Here is a 20,112-nt window from a genome sequence, read left to right as displayed (position 1 = left end):
AAGTTTCCATATAAAATAAATTGTAACATGAAATTAATATATAAAGTAATACAGATCCAAATTTGTGGGGTGCTTTCAGCAACTATAGAGAAATTAAAATACAATTTAGTTTTCGGTATAGTGTTGTGTAGTAACAAATACTTATTCTTTCAGTGAAATACGATAAGACCCAGTGTATTCAGACGGTATCGAATGCGAAGGACAGAGCTGATTATATAGTTTGGAATGCAGTATGTGAAGAATGTGATCAGTAACAGTCACCTGACTGTCTTTCTGCTACCCTTTGACAATCAAGGACAATATTGTTCTATCGCTTACAGAGACACGTAGCTTAGTCATGAAGAAGAATCTTTGTTGATGTAAACAGAACCTTTTGTTGACGCCCACAGGTTCTTAGGGGTGGTATATGTGCTTCGGTCGTTTCCTGTCGCACTGGCTTCATTTGCGTGTAGCAGGCAGAGGTGTGAGGGTTTTCGATTGTGAGTGTCTTCATCAACTTTAGACAAGAAAGGAAAAATGTACTCAAAGAGTAAGTTGCTTAACATATATCGATATTTTAATGCCATCACCTATCAAATTACAATGAAATGGATTTTCCATTCACGTTGTTACTCACTTGCTCTGCAGGTACTCGATCAATGCAATTCATGTCCATCCATACCTTATAAAGTTAACAGTGGTAACAGTCCTTAGGAACATAGGCGTGCGCAGATACAGAAGGCCTTCATGAAAGTTCAGTCGAAAGAAACACCTCATTCCATCTCACTCTTTTATTGTATTGATGGGTATGAAACATTAGTATTAGTGTATGTCCGGATTTACCGAAAAATACCCTTAGTGTAATTTAATCGCAACATGTGTGAAAGTATGTATGTATAATACTAAATGCAGAAACATAGCAGCAGAATAACTGACGAATAGATCATATGAGAATGTGATAACAAGAAATTCACTAGCGCCGCGGTAGCTCAGTCGGTAACGCGTCTGACTAGCATACTCAAGGTCCCCGGCCGGATCAAATCCGGGAACTTTTCTAACGTTGGCCCCGTCGCCCACCCAGCGTCAAATCACATGGGTACCTGGGGGAAACCCTGGGGGTCAGGGACGTGATGTTGATCACATCACCCCCACTCACGACCGGCTCAAGAAAGTGCTAAGCACATGGGAGCACTTTGTGCACTTTGTGCACAAAGTAGGATACTTAGGGAATAATGCACCCTTCTCCCGAAGTTACTTTGAACTTCATCGGCTTGAAAATACTCATTTCCTTAAAGAGAGTAACATCGTTTATTAACGGCGATAATATTCCTCTATACTAAATTTCTAGGTAAAAGTACAATAACATAGCGGAATGGACGTCTGGAAGAGGGGAAGGCAACGGACGGCCACACCTCCTCCTTAGAAAACGAATATTAACCTAAAATAATATATTCATACGTATAACTTGATTTCACTCACATTATTATAATTTAAATTATTATAATGTGAATACAGGGACACGTAATTTCGATTTCAAGTGTGGTTTCTGAGGGAGTAACGCTATTATCGGAGTAATATGTCTCGTATACCCCCCTAGAAAGAAGACATTGCTTGCCCCTCCGTGGAAAGAAATCTGCATACGCCCATGATTAGGCCGGAACGCACCCCCTGCCCCATCCGCCATATGCGCACGCCTATGCTCAGGAGGATGGAAGGTAAAATTAAAGAGGAGACCCCCTTCCCGCCACCATAACGCTAGTGAGAGCTAGCCAGCGAGTGCGAGAGCATCGTTTCATGTGAGGTGTGTTTTGTTTTGTAATTTATTTATCATGGAAAATCTTTTGAGTGAGATGGTGTAGTCAAAGGATCAAGTGCTGACCTTAGTTAAATTTTTCCGAGAGAAGCCTGTCCTTTGGGACCAAACTTATCCACAATTTTAATACATAAACCAACAGGTCACTTCCGCTATAATTAAAGGTCTCACACAAAATCTTCTTCGTCTTCTCTCTTGCGCCAAAATTACACATGCTGTCACAGAGAGTAGGTACAACAGTCGGCAGCCAAAATGTTAACAAAAGTTATTAACAAAAATAAAATCAAACTAGTGTTCTGGTTACCAAACTTTTGTTGACAATATCTGTTGTTAACCGTGTTGGTAACAAAAAGTTGATAACATTTCTTGGTAACATTCGGTGCAAACGCGACATTATCTTATTTGTTTTAAGTAAGTTGAATATCTGTAAGCTGGATAATAATGCTACTGTATATATAACTAAATAGAGATGTTTTACAACACCAACAATGCAGGACAGCCAAATTTTATTATAGGCCTATGCCCAACGTTCAATACAGCCGATTTTGAAAATTGTAAATGATATATCATGTAAATTTTCTTATTTTTAAAGCCATGAAGTAAAATAAGTATTTAATGTATATTTATGCTTCTGCGGAAACGATTTATTGATTGGATTCATTGATTATTGCTATTTTGCGTTGCTTTTATGCCACTTTTGGTTAATGGCGACGATGAGGATGTGTAATGAAATAACACTTACAAAGAATATCCAGAGTTTCTTTGCTCTCCTTGCCCAGGCGTAGTGTAGGAAAGTTTCCAGATTTCTAATTTGTGCCTCTTCCCCCTCTCGGTCTCTCCCTCCTAATAACGCTTGTCATAATATTCTCAATGTTAGTTTCATTTATTTCCCTGATATATTTTTGTCTTGCCTCCTCTGCTTCTTTGCACTGGAGGAGAATGTGAAATTGTGTCTCGTCTTCACAGCATAGCTGGCATTCTACGCTCCCGTCCTCACGTTTTAGTTTAAATTGTACCCATCCCCCCAGTCTAAACCAGGCCAATCCTGACCTTTCTTTTGTCCCACATAAATCCATATAGTTCCTCCTTCCCCATTCTCGGTCCGTATCCACTATTTTCGGTGATGTTAATTATTTTTTGCGTCTCATTCTGATAAAAATTTCTGTTTGTTAATGTCTTCCAGTCTGGCACGTATGGCCCCTAGCATCTGCATATCAATTCTCCCCTCTATTCCCTAATCCAACACCCATCCCAGCCGTATACTGTATTATTCTCTCTTTATTTTAGCTACCCATTGCCTCCCATTACCCCCACTTATCTGTGACCGTACACAGAGTTTCTTCAAATTTCCCCCCCTCCATGGTGATATGTTTTGCCCAGTATTTAATGCTCCTCATTTTGGCATCCACTTCCTCTTTTAATTTTCCTTATTCCCTAAGTGCCCCCCACATGTTGCCATACCCCTCCCTACTCCTAGCCCTTGTTTTAGGAATCTAGAGTGTAAGACGTTTACGGTTTCCATTCCCTCCCAGACCAATAGTTCGATGCCATAGAACAGTGTGACCTCGTAGACCCCCTGCTGAATTTTAATTGGTATATTTGGTACTTTGTAATTTATTTTTCTTGTTTTTTCCAAGGCAAACAATGATTTACATTTATTCCTGTGTACGTGCCTTGCCCACCTGCCCGTCATTGTCATCACCATGCCTAAATAATCGTATTATTTCAGCCTATCGACACTTGTCTCTCCGTATTTCCAATGTTCATCCTTACCAAATACATACCCATTCTTAAATACCATTATTTTGGTTTTCATGATATTTACTCCCATGGCCCACTTCTCGCAATATCCATGTAATGTGTCGAGACCGTTCTGTAGACCCGCTGTTGTATTCGAAATCAGTACCAGGTCGTCTGCATACAACAGAAGCGGTACCTTTATGTCGGATATCGTTTGTGGATCCGTTTCCCTCTGCGCTATTTCCTCCACGATATCGTTGATGAAGAAGATAAACAGCAGAGGGGAGAGAACACACCTCTGCTTCACCCCCAGTATTGATTCACTTGCACCTGTAACGCCCTAATTCCCGCACTTTACGCAAAACTTAACATTTTCATATGCCGCTTGGAGAAATCTGATCATTCTGGCGGATACCCCAAGGTCCCACAATTTTGCCCACAACATTTGCCTGTTAACCGTGTCAAACGCCTTTTTGAAATCCACGTAGCATAAATATAGTTTCCCCCTTTTGATCCCTAGTTTTTCTTTTATTAATGTTTGCAATATAAGTACATTGTCTATTGTCTGAATTTTTTTCCGAAACCCAGCTTGCAGAGGGGAAAGTACATAAAAATTTCGCACCATTTTTGTAAGCGTTTATATATCTGGCAGTACACTTTGCTCAGTACCGACAGAAATGAGACCCCTCTGTAATTGTTAGTATTGCTTTTTCCCCTTAACCTTGTAGATGGGGCAAATGATGGTATCCGACCATTTTTTTCCAGAAACAGCCCCTTCCGGTAGAGCCCATTCATAATTTCCCTGCCCATTTTCGCCATCAGTGAGTTTTTATTTGTGCCCTTTATTATCTCAGCGGTTAAGCCATCCCTGCCTGCCGCCTTTCTGTTTCTAAGCGAGTTGATTGTTAGAGAGTATTCATTTTCTGTTTTTTCTTCATCTAGAATTGGTACGAAGGTGCCCAAGTAATTTCCATTATTCCCAGGTGTATTTACTTCTCCCTCCCTTGCTCCCATTATTCCCTTAAAGTGTCGTTCCCACGTTTCAGGGGTAATCTCCGCCTACGTGTACTCCATCCCTTTTAAGTTCCGGATTATTCTCCATCGCTGTGCTGCGTATCGCTATTGCACGCCCTCCTCCATCGCCTTAACCCTTCCCTCTTCCCACTTCCCCCATTCCCTCTCCAGTATCGTAGCGTGTAGTTTCCGCTGTGTCACATACGTTACTCTATTTGCCTCGTTGATGAGTATTTTGAATTTTTTTAGAGCCTGTGTCATTGTTTTTTTTTCTGAATTTTGCATGCATCATTATAGCATCCTCCCTTTTGACTTTTATCTCCCCCCCGCCTGTTGCCCTTCCCTGCTTCTCTCGTTCCTATTTCCTTCCCCCCTCCGCAGTTCAGAGTTGCTATAAACGGGAGATGTTTGCTCTCTGTTCTTGCATCTACCAGAAATTCTGTTATGTTTTGTGAAAAGTACCTCGGCATAATTAAATAATCTATCAGTTATCAGTGACGTATGTGAAATTCCCCTCTCTGTCCCCTCCGCATCGACCCGTATATATATATATATATATATATATATATATATATATTCTCCACTTCACATTATACCTAGGTAATGTGAAGGCATGAGAGAACAGCTCACACGAATATCCGTTTTTTAATGCAAAATTTGCATAAATATTTTTTTATTTTTTGCTTTCTTAGAAATTATGGTTATTTAAAAACAGATTTTAAGACCAGATAACAATTCCGAAACATATAAAGCTCTGGACCATCTTCTGCTCTCATCTTGAATTTAATGAAACGGAAAATCAGGAGCTGGGAATGTGAAAATTGCGAACAAAGATACATCTATTCATTTTAATGCAGTGTAAGATTAATGGTGGTAAGGAGGATTCCACCGTCCTCTATCTTAATCCATCCTAACCAGGAATAATTATTTCTCACCCAGTGGATATACAAACAATATTATTTAATATATCATACTTATATACTTCTAGAGGCGTTGTATTGAAAAAATTCTGGGTTGAGATGGTCAAACTTTGGAACATTTGCAAAACAATTGACAAAGCATTTATTTGTAATATAATTAGCTGTACCTAGTGACGCTCTTCAAGCACTGAAAGTACTATCATTACATATACAAAACCGTAATCCTTCATATCTCAGAGAAAGCAAGGAATTCCATAAGCTCGAAAGTTTCCTTTTTTCTTTTCAATGTTCGGTGGACAATATGAAGAGTCGCCCAAGGTATATTTCCATATGTAGTGGTATTAAATGCTAATACCTGTGTGTGTTTTAAGGTAACATGTCAATTCCTCGTTTATGTTAATAGGTGAACTTTAAAGTAAGCAAAAGCATGTGCGTGTCACAACTAAACACTTTCCCATTTCGCCGGCTTCCTTGGTGGAGTTTAGCATATCGCCTTACGACGCCAGAGGTCCTAGGTTCGAATCCCGGCCTGGGCCTATGTGTTTTTTGTAAGTGTCCCTTCATCAATTTCACAATATCATCAGTCATCATCATCAACAGTTTGACTTTAGAGTTTAACTTATATTGGCGTTTGATATTCGATATCAAAATTATATTCTCGGCAATTAAGTCCAATTCTAAGTATACCTAAACAAGGTAAAAATAAATTCTCTCCCCTCTGATAAAATCTCAAATTTCACACTGTTTTAATGTCTAGGAAACATTTCATTTCACCTAGGAATGAAATCGAGATGAGACGAGTCGGGAATTGTCAGAGCCTCATCTCGTCTCCTGTGTGGTCAGGTCCTTCTCGTTCTTGTTTGTGCTATTTTTGTTTCGGTTTCCACTCAGAAGTTGTTAAAGCTTATTCTAGATTCACTTTATGCTCAGATAGGCTAATCGGAACTGGATCTACAGTTTAAAGTGGAACCCAAAGTACTGTGCATGTGGGACCCCTTGATTATAAGGCGAGGTATCTCGCCCCGACCAACGAAAATTTAAGTATAAGCAACACGTATAATTGTGTCACCACTCAACGTTTTAGAACGTGTATATATACGAGCAAAAACTAATCTTAATACCGTTTTTCTGCTTTATATATTGTTTCGACGCTGCGAACCGTCAAACTACGGAATTTTATCCTGAATAGATGAAACTGGGCATCACAGGCTCGCAATCGTCACTAATGAATCAACTTTGCAATTACGGTAAACAAAATATACGATTTACTTGAAAAAAAAATCAATAAGATATACTCTTGGTATGTCTGGATAAGACACATAGTAATTTAAATTTATTTTAAGCAATTTCTTTAAATATGTTACCATTTTCGAACGATATCGTCTAGCTTTGATTTTGAAGTTATTTTTTTCAGTCTCGTCTCGGAATTTGAGAGGAAACAGAGACGTTTTCTTGTCTCAGTATCATCTCTATTTTCTAAAAATCTCTTAATGTATAGGTTTAAATATATTTTTCCGAACACCCTTTTACAAAGTTATGAAAATTATGGGTGAGGTACAGTAGTACATTGTACCCCCAATTTGTTTTTCGTGTCTTGTCTCGTTTGTATAAGTATTTCGTTTCGAAAACTTCCATTTGAAAAAAATATATACACGTACATTCCTGATGAACATTTGTATCTTATCTTCGAATCGACGCGACCTCTTCTTCAGAAAAGTGTACCCCCTTTACGCAAAAAAGTAATTCGTCTGGGGAGTGATTTTCTGAGAGTAAACTTTATCTGATTCCATTATTCAACACACATTTTAAACAATTTTCATCTCCTTAATGGGGTTTCCAAGAACACAGGTCATTGAACTAAGTATTAACATGCACAATGTAGTAGAATAACTTTACAATGGTTTGAATGTCTGTGGTAAGAAATATAATGCTTTAAGTTATAAACAATACATCTGTATAAATATTTTAACTAAGCGACTTGAAAATATGTTCTTTTAACAGTAGCACCTTGAGTCTGTCAAATTATCGAGGGGGGGGGTACAGGGGGTACAATTGGATTTACGGTTTTAGGGAGTACAGTACGTGTCAGATAAGGCCTAATGTTTAAGAGTTGGATATTTTTCCTCTTCCTCTTCGATAATACCCAAAAACACTTTCATTTCTTCATCGAATGGATTAAATATAGTGCATTTAAGGTGTAAACGTTTTACATATATTTTGGAAAATATATATAAATGTTGAAGGGAAAAAATCCCACCCCAAATCTTGATGGCCCAACCTGAGTCATAATCCCCCCTGTGGGCAACCCTGTGAAAAATGGAAATGAAAGTCAACCTTCGTGGCGGAATAGTTAGTATATCCAGCTAGGATGCCAGGAGTCGTGGATTCAAATGCCGGGCTGAGAATGGGTGTTCTTTGTGAGTGTCTCTTCAACAACTTCATCGTCATCACTCATCTCATCTTCGCGATTAGCCAAAAGTGGCAGAAAAACGAACTAAAATAAAACAAATCAATCAATCAAGTAATGTCATTAAAAATTTTATTTAACGCATCAGGTTCAGAATATATGTGTGTGCCCAGTTGATTGAGTACAGTAGCAAATCCATACTAAACTAATATACTATTTTCATAAAATATGTATCTGCTACCCTATTTAACATCTTTATAAATGATGTATTTTCTTTTAAGACGAGAGTCATCTGGAAGGAGATCTGTCATTTATTTCCCAGGAGGAAATGGACAATTTCTTTCCCATCTTATATGGAATACTTCGAATTATCTTCTATGTGCATGTGATTGGCTTTCTACTATGGCACATGAACAGCATTTCCCATTATGCCTACGCAGCGTACAACAAACTAAGTACATATCTACTTCGTCTGGTAAGTGTAATTGTATAGTGTTAAAATCATATATGCATCATCGTAATCACAATATTTTTGTTCATATTTCAGATTTAAAATACAAAAATGTAACAAAATTGCAGACGTATAACAGAAGAATAGGCAGCGCATAAATCGATGAACGGTCAGGGAGATTATGTACACTTTATGTCAAGTCATATTCAGCATCAACTATAGCCTTTTCTCTTAAATTTTCATAGATTTTTCTCAAATGCAGTACCAAATTAGTTATCAGAATAATATACGCAAAATAACTTTAATTTTAGCTCCTTCTCAATTCCATTCGCAATTCTAAGATCATCATTTTCATTTTAATCACTGTGTGAATTATGTGTTTTAATTTGGGAGGGCTTGCTTACTCAATGGCGTATTTGTGATTTCATTTCTGGAGGTAGTTATTTGGTGGGTATGCAAATTTGTTTAAAACAAACTAAACTATTGCGTGACAGTTCTAAGTACCTTAGAACATTGGTTCTATACAAGGTCATTAAATCTTATGACAATATATTTAAACGTAATTTATAAACATGTTAATACATGTTAACATTCTTGGAAAACCCCTATTCATACATAGAAGAACTATCGAACAAGTAACATCGAAAAAGTTACCAAAATTTTATTGCCAAGTTAAAGCTTAATGTTCATCTAATCAACCTACAAGTTACTGGTAATACAAGAACACTGTAATGCATATAAAATATCAGCACTATGCCATTAAAACGTAAGTGGAAGATAGCTTGCTATGTCTCGTCTCGATCAATTGTTCATTTGCAGAATGGTGTCCTATTTCAATCCACGAGGCTACATAATTTTCGACAGGGAAATATATTTTCTTGAGGGGGGAGGAGATAAAAATATCCCTGGCAGGGGTTGAAATAATTTTCTCTTGCAAGGAATAAAACAAATTGGTGGTCTTTGGGAATCCCCGGCAACCCCTCTTCTTTAATTCGCACACTAAATTTTAGTTTCTTCTCAACATTAGATATCGCCATCTGATATACTACATCCCAATAAATACGGAATGCAATTACAACACTAATTTACAATAATAATAATAATAATAATAATAATAATAATAATAATTTAAATCTCACTTGATAGCTATACACTTCATACGTACAAAATAGCATCAGTCCTATGTGTTTTCATGAATTGACGTTGATTTTATTTCTAGGCATTAATTCTTTCAAACTCTTAATCTGTTATGAAATTACAGATCCTCACGTAATACAATGCTATTTGAATTAATATCAGCAATTACTCTTGTTGTAATATAACTGTCTTTTATTACACGTGATAGCATTATTTAATAGTGATTAAATTTCTTAATGATACAAATCCAGGAAGTCCACAAAGTGCATACGAAACGTAGAAAACTAATTTTTCATTAATTTGATCGGTAACTGAATGTAGTAATAGTTGAAAGGTGTCAACATTTAAGGAAAGGAAATATCTCCTAAAGTAATACCAAAAGTGCCAGAAGTTTAGTGATTTGCAAGGGCATTTGAAAAGTAAATTTGCAAGATCTTAATAGAATTAGACAAGTTTGAAGCAGGTGGGACTTGATTTGATTTTTGTTATTTAGCACCGCTTTCACCCATTTTGGCTAGTCACGACGATGAGGATGAGTGACGACATGATGGAACTGATGAAGAGACTCTAAAAAAGAACATGTCTAATGCAGAGATTCAAACACGGGACTACTGGCGTCGCAGCGCGCCGCGCTAACCAATCAGATGAAACTGTTTAAAAAGTCAACATTCAGAATTCCAGAACAAATATTGAGTCCATGATCCCGCAATAGAAAATAAGCAACTCAAAAATCTCAAGACTATCCAAAACTTTTGTGAGAGCGTCTGAAGAGACAGTAAGTGAACATCATGACATTTTAAAGCACGACGCATGAATCAATAATGAAATGTACCTGAGACAAATATGGGGATGAGTAAGTTTTGTTAAAGTTAAAGTTAAATCACAAAATACACGAAAAGAGTACGTGGAAAAGAAGAAAGAGGCAAGATCAGTAGTAAAGGAGGAAAGAAGAAAGTATATGGAAGAATGGGCCAAAATGCCAGAAGGAGATGTAGATGGGAACAAGAAAGTATTGAATGGATTAGTGAGAGAAAAGATAAGAGAAAGAGGAGACAGCTGTAAGGTAAGGAGTGAAAGGGGAAACATTGAACAAAAGGATGAAAAAATAAGGAAAATATGGAGATACCTTTTCGAGAAATTGCTGAATGCGGAAAAAGGAAATAAACATGAAGAAGTGAAGGAAAAAGAAAAGAGGAAGGAAAATGTGAATCTCACATGGAAAGAAGTGGAGGAAGCTTTGAAGTGAATAAAGAGAGGTAGAGAACCTGGAGTAAATGAAGTGCCAGTGGAAATGATACTAGGAGCAGGATTGATTTGTGAGCAGTGGCTGTCCAGAGTGTTGAAAACAGTGTGTCAAGAGAGAGAAGTGCCAAGAGATCGGACAATAGAACCAATAGTTCCCATATTCAAGAAGGGTGACAGAAACGAATGTAAAAGCTACAGAGGAATAACACTTATGTGCCACTCAGCACAGAGAGAATAAATAATAATATCTATCTTCGTCTATTAAAAAGAAACTATTTACTTTAGTCATCAATTGTTGTACAGCTTATTGATCTGCTTCGTTAGGAGTATACAAATCAAGATAATACTTATTATGATATACCGTGTTGAACTCCATATCTCTCTCCAGCAGAATCCAGTATACTGTTCATAAAGATATTTCCTTTGTTTTTGTATTTATACATACATAGTGAAATAAGGAAGCTCGTTCGTCTTGTAAAGAAGAATTTTTATGCACTTCATGTGATTCCGTTGCAATGTTAGAATTTGTGCTTTGTATTCTTGTATCAGATGATGGTGTTCGGTGACATCAGATTTCATGCATAACTCATGTAGACATTTATAATGAAAGTTCAACTTTAAATTTCGGTCACGTGCACTCTCTTTCCCTAGTCATTGAAAGTAGGATTTAATTCGAGGTTTTACGTACTTTACCCACCACGTATTGTAATCAGTATAATGTTTTGTTGCCGACATCAAAATGTCCATTTGCTCTGAAACATATCACTAACAGAAGGTTGATGAAATAGAGCAGAGTTTATTTTCCAATAGGGCGGAACCAGAATATATAATCTGCCATCATTTCTTGCAATGTCATGCTTGTTGTGATACATGTTGATTATAATCTGGATAGGCAAACATTTGTATTTCCTGGAAGGATGTATCGCTTTTGGTTTTTTTTTGCCATATATTGCAGCAACGGATCCAGTGTTAAAGTAAGGAAGGACACACCGATAAATTTGTGATTCTAACAAAAAAATAGAGTGTGTGTTTTCTTAGAAACTCCATTTTATAATAAGCATGAGTAGGGTGACCAGACACATACATTTAAAAGAGAGGACAGAGCATGGCGAAAAAGGAGGACAAAGTCATAAAAAAGAGGGCACTGCAAGAAATGGCAAACACATTTGCCATTACTCATAATTTAATCAATATTAAAAAAATCTTACCAACACTTTGCTAACAGATACCTTTCAGATGATGATCTCTTTGAATAAATTCCTCTTACCTTTAAGCAAAGAAAGCAATCTCCTAATCTGTTATTTAACAAATGACAAAGAAGCATAGAATTTTACTACATTTTCTAATTCTTGGATATTTGAATGAAATTACCCCACAAGTGAATGCAAATGTAACAAGTAAGATTCGCTTTAACTTATTTCCAAAAACCGAAATAAAATTTTAGGTAGTTTAGATAGGGACACGAAATATGATATAATTCCGTGAAAATTTCTACGACTCTTTCAACAGTTTCAACAGCAGGAAAAAGTGGGAGCCACCTTACACTTTATCTCATATTCGTTTCTTATGGATATTTTCTTGCGAGATCATTGGTGAATTTACACTATCACTTCGTTACTTCATAAAAGTAAATGTTACTAAACAATCAAAATTCTAACTAAGCGTTTCTGTCTCGCGTATGTATAGCTCGAAATGGAACTGACCCACCTCCGTGGCGGAGTTGTTGGCACACCGCGCCACAAAGCCAGCGGTCCCGGATTCGAATCCCGGGATGGCCATTAATAGTTAGCGCACTTTTATGTATAAATTGAAGTGCTAATACAGTATAACTGTAAGTAGAAAATTGAAAGAATTTCAAATTCATTGCCCATTTTAATGTATTTTTTCATTTGAGGGTGCCTTTTAAGTGCCTATTTTTGTGTCTTTTCTTAGTTTATAGTGCCCTCTAAGTGCCTATTTCAGAGGTTTTTAGTACCTATAAATCCGCACCCTACTAATGACTCATACTAGGTGAGCATTGCTCGAATACTTAAAGCACCCTAAGTTATATGCCTTAAATGATGATCGTTATTTGTGGAACCATTCTCTATGCAGCCCATTTGCTTTGGTCGATACCATACTCTTTCCAAAAAAGAGGACATTTACCGATTTCTAAAAAATCCGCCCGGACGCCGCAGAGACACCTAAAAAGAGAACATGTCCGGATAAAATAGGACGTCATGCTGCATGAGCTTTTATTTTTTTTTTTGTTACCCCATTTTCTTCCTACTAGCTCTTAACCTAATTCAGATCAACCAGTTTCCGCTACTCTGGAGTTTTTACAGGTTCAGAGGATTTGTTTTCGCTTTCACAAGAGGCTATTGGGACAGAGTATAATTTAGAGTCATTTAACAGGAGCAGGACAGTTATATTCAATAAAGAAGAAAAAAGGTAAAATGTTCCCTGGGAGGTTTCCCCCAGGTACCCATGTTTTTCGACGCTGGGTGGGCGCCGGGGCCGCTTCCAACGTTAGAAAAGTTTCCGGATTTGAACCGGCCAATAAAGAAACGTATTGGTAATGTGCAATATCAGTGTTTTTAATTCAAGCGTGTTTCATAAATTAGCATGAATTTTATGCACAAGCCATCAAAACCGCTCAACTTTTTTTCATAATATGTTAGATCATACTTAAGGGATTAGTGAAACACAAGGAAAGTCAAGTTCAAAGGACCGCCTTTGACCGAAATATTGATTAATGCAATTTTATGTGTTTTACAGTGAGAAACATGTTTTGTTTATGCAAGATAATTTTCTATAACAATGTGAAAAACATGTAACATTTCGAGCATTTTTTATTTAAACTGCATACCTTGATTGGCTTACTGAAAAAAAAATCCTTCGAGCTACGAAGGTTGCATGCTGAAATATAATTATTTTATTAATATACTACACTCCTACAACGAAGATCCAGGAGCAACATACCATATGACAGCGGGTCAGTTTACATAGGAGAATAAGGACGCCCTGTATAGAAATGGATGGATGAACACAAGCTAAACTAGTCAAAAGTAGACGAACATGTATGGAGAGATATTACATAGGATTCAGTGGAAGCAACGTAAGAGTAGTACAGAAAGAACCAAACTGGAGAATGAGGAAAATAAAAGAAGCAGCCTTCACAGGAATATTGGCCCAAATCACTATAAGTCACGCAAGTGCAGAATTCAAGCACATATGGCTTCCTCTAATAAAAAATTAGAAATAGTAGCATAAATGGTGCAAAAAATAGTGCACAATTCTAGGGGCGCCGTGGAGTAATTCAGTAGAGCACAGGACATGTAGTAAAATAACAGGTCTGTCTGTCCCACCACCGGTAAAATAAATAGCACTGGAAGTTGAGAGAAGAGGTGCTCTCTCGATGAATTGGTTGATTAATTTGCTTCATTTTACTTCGTTTTGATACACTTTTACCTAATTTGCGAAAATGGGGACGGGGGATTATATGATAAAATTTATAAATGGCCAGACCTAGATTCGAAACCGGGACCCCTGGCGTCGTAGCGCGATTTGCTAACCACTCCACCACGGTTGCCGAGAGGTGCTCTCTCGAGACGTAGTAGGCCTCCCCGGTGGCGCAGTGGTAGCGTCGGCACCTTGAAATCAAGGGGTCCCCTGTTCGATACCCGGTGGAGGAACATAGTGGTTTGGATCCCACTTTAAACTGTACGTACAGTCCCGATATGTCTTACAGTGCATAAGATGGACTTAAAACACCAACTCAATGAATCAATCAATCGAGTCGTAGTGTTAGAACAAGTATAGTTTAAGCAATAGATATTGGAGGTTGTCCAATTTACATTGCATGCTAATGTGTAAGAGACTTATATATCTTATATATCACCTTCTCTAATAAAAGTTTAGTAAAATTTTGTGTTTCATTATCACCTGTTATACGTTGCAGGTTAGGATCAACTTTGAACACTGTACTGTAGAAGGGTAGTTCGAATATTATTTTTAATTATTATTAAGAGCTCAAGAATTCATTATGAGTTGACGTTTAGTTGGAAATTTCCCCACCAATTCTTAGAGGTAGTACGTCCCTGGGGACAATTATTAGATGTAACGCTTGATGCACATAAAATCTCACCCACTACCATTTGATGCTGAGTAATTTCAGCAGAAGAATATTAAAATGTTGAAAGTCAATTGCCTTATATTCTGCTGTTCTTACAGATTGCATTAACATACTTGCGCACAGACTCATGCACATCATTAATCATAATTATTCAATTAATATTAAAATACAGATAAATTCTGAAAAATATTGACCTTCTTCGAAATTCTAGATAACTTACTAATGCCCTTTTATTATATTTTAGGTAGATGATGGATTGGACAATGAAAACGCACGCTTTGATGACCCGGTGAATGAAGGAAATGATATTGAAGATGAAGATGAAGATATTCAGATGATGCTGCCAATATGGTAATCGATGGGTTACAAAGTGATAATAATACCTCATAAGAAACGACCAATCTTGAAACTCACGACGATGTAGCAATGGAAACGGACAAATGTGGACCAGACAATTGTGTTGATGTAGACGATGAAAATGATCTGTATGACGGGGACAATAATAAGAAACTTTAAAAAAATCCAACAAGTGGAAGACTGGTTACTTGAAGAATGAACTCAGATCTAATAGATACACGATTTCTTCTCGGAAAATGTAATACCTGATGACGCTTTCTTATTGTTTACGTAACGGAAGCTCTTTGTCGTAATTTTGAAGAAAAATGTTGCACTTGCAAATTGGTATTTCGATTAAATTATGTTTCTTATGGGCACACTTTGTGTTTGTAAGAGTGTTCTTAGTATCTTCATGGCATTTCATTTTCAATGTAGATATTACGTTATATGAACCTTAGTTTAATATGAATAAACTACATTTATTTTGAAATACTCTGTGCATATCCATGATATGAGGAAACCTATCGATTATTTATAGTTGACGTAAAAGTAATCAACATTTTTAGAATGAAAGTCTCTTTATTTATGCTAATTTGTAAAGTTGTGGAGGTGCCCTCTGAAGCAAATATGATAAAACACACGATGTCTCCAGATGTGTACAACCACAAATACAATTTAAAAATATTAGACGACAGGTTCATGACAAAACAGAACTTTGTATGTAGTAACGATTATAATTATTAGCAAATAATTTGCTGCACCCTGTTTGTAAACCCCTATCTCCCATACTTTCTTCATAATTTTTATTCAAATTAATACTTATTAATAAATGCTCTGGTGTTTGTGAAAAATTTCCTGCAGGTTGTACTTTGAATACAGCTTAATATGTCTTCTAACTTTCTCAAAGTAGCACAAACAATATCTTGTTAATAGAAAACAGAGTTTGTTTCTTAATCTCTAATTTAAATATTATAAATTGTACGTACATCCAACCCTTTGTCAAGCAAATGTGTGTGAATATCTGAAATTATACCAAGCTAAAATTTATAATTGAACCTCTAAATTTTAAAGAAAAATACAAACAAAATAAGTTATCCAGTGTCAATTAAAAAAAAACATTTTTGGATTTTTTTGTATCTATTGAAACTGATTTCATGAACAACTACTACCGCTGCTAATGATATCAAGAATAACTGTTTCCATAGCACAGTTCAGTGGTATATTTTGTAATTGGATTTGATTGAACTGAATAAATATGTTCACTGGTAATTAAATTTAACAGTCACTTGTTCAATTCTAGATGTTAGTACGAAAAATCTGATAACAACCATGGTGAAATGTTCAATTTTAATGGGCCCTTGAGGTGTTTTCAAAACTGATTATATTATTGATCATTCAAGAGGAAACATCAAATCACCCTAATAAACAATATAAAACTTTTAATCAAGCCTAAGGGCGTTTCATATTTTTCTTCATTTTAGAAGACATGTAACTTAAGAGTAATTTAAGAATGTGAATTTCGCGTAAAATGTGATAATAGTCACCTTCAAATCACATTTAAACTTTGAATAGCTTTTGAATATAATAGTTTGCGTGTCGAATGCCTAAAAGTGGCATAGCCATGATTTGTGGTATGAATGAAATATTTTGACTGTTTTTGAAAGCTTACGTTATGTACATTTCAGATACGATTTATGCCACTCTGTCAACCTTGAGCAATTTCAGTAATTCAAGGAGGCGTCCAATATGGCGGACTTTCCTGTTAATGAACTATATCTCAGTAACCAATGGTCGTAATCAGAAAATATTTTTTGGTCTTTATACTCATTAGATGGACTACGAATAAGATTGTGTCAAGTTTCCCTCTAATACTAGTGGTTTTACCATAATTTTAAAAAAATTCAAAACATGTATTTTTCTAGCACTTTTTGTAGTTTTTGCCTTGTAACCTTTGAAAAAATAAAATGACAGGAAATAATTTAGAATAAAAGTGGTAAGATTCATAACATTTAAAACAATATAAGTTTTAATGCGTTTTAATGAAAAATACGCTATAAAATGTGTTTCGAAATGAAGGATAGTGCATAAAAGGATGTTCTTATTACACGCCGGTGGCTAAGCCCCGAATCATTGACTTTCTGATAAAAGCAAGAGACTTAGCAAAATTAATTGTTATATCACTAAAAATAATTTCAGTCGAGTAGCCAATCGATATCTGCGCTCTGGTGAAAATAATCCGCCATATTGGATATTTTTTATTTCATATATCTCGGGAACGGTGTCTCTTATCAACGTAGGTTTTTCTCAGAAATGTTCCAAGTAGTGTATAGTTACGTAATAAGTCAATAACTCTATTTTTTAGGAATAAGAAATAGAAGTTTTGCAGAAAAACTACAAACTCTTAAGAGAATAAATGCGAGTTGAAAGTCTTAATAATTATCGTAACAAACAACGATATTTTATATTTTGTAATATTTCGAGTTGTTTGTTAGAAGTCTTTAGATGTGGTATTTTATTTATAGATTTATAAATTTACCTTAAATAGCATTTTAAAATAAATACAATTTACAAAAAAGTCAAAGTGGTTTCTGTAAAAAAGTAGTCAATGAAATTTATACAGCATTAATATTTTCGAATGATTTGCTTTATTTTTCATCGCATTTGTGCCACTTTTGGCTTATTGCGAAGATGAGGATGACTGAGGATATGATGAAATTGATGAATGAACATAAAATATTTATTTCAAGTTCTACTGTTTACATCATTGTTTTATGATTATCTACATAAGTATAGAGGTTTACAGAATATCTAAATATTTACCAAAATATTGGGACATTGAGTCATAGAAATTTTGCGATTGTTTCCATCTAGATCGTTTGAGGTACTATCTGTCCAGAAACTAAAAGCTGTGGCTGTGGCTAAATCTGGAACTAATGATGGTATGAAAAATTATTTGCAACATGTAACAATGCCGCATCACATTTACAATACATGAGTTTTGTCACAGTAATGTAGAAGAGAGAGAATAAGTTGCCACAGAAGTCTAGTTCTGAGTTTCAGACTTTAAATCTATTCCAGCTTGTAAAAATAAACTAGTGTTTGATAACAAATTTTGCAAGATCTCTGACTATCCTCAAGACAAAATTTCAAGTTAGTTTGTTGGAGTGGTAAAGTGGAAAGTGGTAAAGGCCTGCTCCGACTGTCTGAAGATCGCAGGTTCGAATCTCTTTTAGAGTCGATTATTTATTATTAAGTAGAAATAGTGTATTGTCGACATTTATAAGAAGTAAAATACGATAAATTTAATTCCTAATTGATGCCACTTAGGATGTGTTTTTCGTGTAGTTTCTTCAATAATAAATTACTTCTAACACACTAAGAAAAAGGATTAGTTGCAGATGCAAAATGTAATTTGTTGCAGAAAATTTCTTAAAAAAAGTTTCGTTACTCCTACAGTGCAACTGCTTACATAAACCATTTGGTTAAGTTCCCAAAACAAAATTATTATTTTTTTATTTCACTCAAAAATACCTTTTTGTTGCTTGACCTTATTTTGTTATTAGTAACATACATTTTGTTGCTTGATCTGGCAAGTGTGACCAACTCCAAGATGGTCACCAAAAGAGAACTGTTCCGTATCTATGCTACAGTTCTGCTAGTTCTACGCACTTCATGGGGATTTCAAATCTTGATACCTGCATTTGCTGGTAAGTGCAATATTATTGATGTTAAATATTGTTAAATATGTTAAATTGGAATAAATACAGGCATAGAAGTTCAATGCATAAATTTGAGGAGGTTTTGTCTAGCATCTTAATTAGTAATCTAAGAGCACACGGAAAGAACGAGATAAGTACATTTTATCAATTTTTCAGGAGAACATCTTTTAACTTCAAAACGCCCATTCTCTCCTTGCATACTATATTTTCCTACCACAATACCTCTGTCACTTGACTCATTTTTATAAATTGAATTAATACATCTGCAGGAGTATGTAAGGAACTATAGAACTGCATCAATAGCACATGTTCGGTAGAAATGGACTTAACTACTCTTCAATTACTATGCAAGTAAGTAATATCTGATCATGCTGAATATACAGTATAATACATTACAATTACTTTCATACATCCGCGATAACTCAGTCGGTATAGCATGTTCACTACCACGCGGACAACCTGGGTTCGATCCTTGGGGCTTTTATAACACTTTACCTTTCAATTTTATGCTACTGGTGTAGCAGTGCAATGTGTACCGTGTATCACTGTATTGCATGTTGTTACTTTATGGGGTCCGTTGCCGAACTGTACCGTTGCCGAGCGACATATTTTGATGTTTTTAAGTAACATAAATTGGTTCCAGTATGCGGAAGACACGAATAATGGAGATATTTAATCCCAAAATATGGCTCGTGTCAGTAACAACTTGCCACTTTTTATTAGTATAAACTGGTTGTATGTACACTCGAACAGCTAAAGAAGACATCGAAAATTTCTATCAGCCACAAAACTAACCCTCCTAATTTAACAACGTAAAATTATAACTTCCATTGTGGTATATCGTGTTTGGTGCTATATTCACTTGCACAAAAGTTTCAGGTTGTTCTGCTTCATGTGAAAGTAACAGGTGTACTTTTCATCACAATACCACATTTCTGGATGGTAAGAGCAAGGAAACAGCAAAATATTTATATACCATACAAAATATTTCCTTTTCTCGAGGTGGTAGAGAAGTTACAAACATTATTATGTTGAAAAAAGGAAACAGCGTGGAATGGAAGTTTGAAATTTGTAGTGAATTTTTACTTTTTTCTCAATGAAAAAAGGACAATTTGTATTTGTTTATGATTTCTCAAATAAGAACATGGTGTTTTTACATTTTAACATACTTTTCACTACTAATGTTATTCTCATACCTGTGATTAATATTATACATACTTCATGTTATAGACAGTAT

At 35.7% G+C, this 20,112-nt stretch overlaps 1 long non-coding RNA gene across 1 annotated transcript; it reads left to right on the top strand.

The window, feature by feature from the left end:
• The first annotated feature begins 8,240 nt into the window (after nucleotides 1-8,240).
• LOC145984506 (uncharacterized) lies at nucleotides 8,241-15,200 on the top strand. Its single transcript, XR_014441335.1, has 2 exons — nucleotides 8,241-8,348; nucleotides 15,065-15,200. It is a non-coding gene; the product is annotated as an uncharacterized LOC145984506 (long non-coding RNA).
• The last annotated feature ends 4,912 nt before the right edge of the window (nucleotides 15,201-20,112 follow it).

Source organism: Lepisma saccharinum, chromosome 2 (assembly GCF_977018435.1).
Source record: "Lepisma saccharinum chromosome 2, izLepSacc3.1, whole genome shotgun sequence".
Classification (NCBI taxonomy): domain Eukaryota; kingdom Metazoa; phylum Arthropoda; class Insecta; order Zygentoma; family Lepismatidae; genus Lepisma; species Lepisma saccharinum.
The sequence above is the reverse complement of the archived record's forward strand: the minus strand, read 5'-3'. Positions and strand labels throughout refer to the sequence as shown.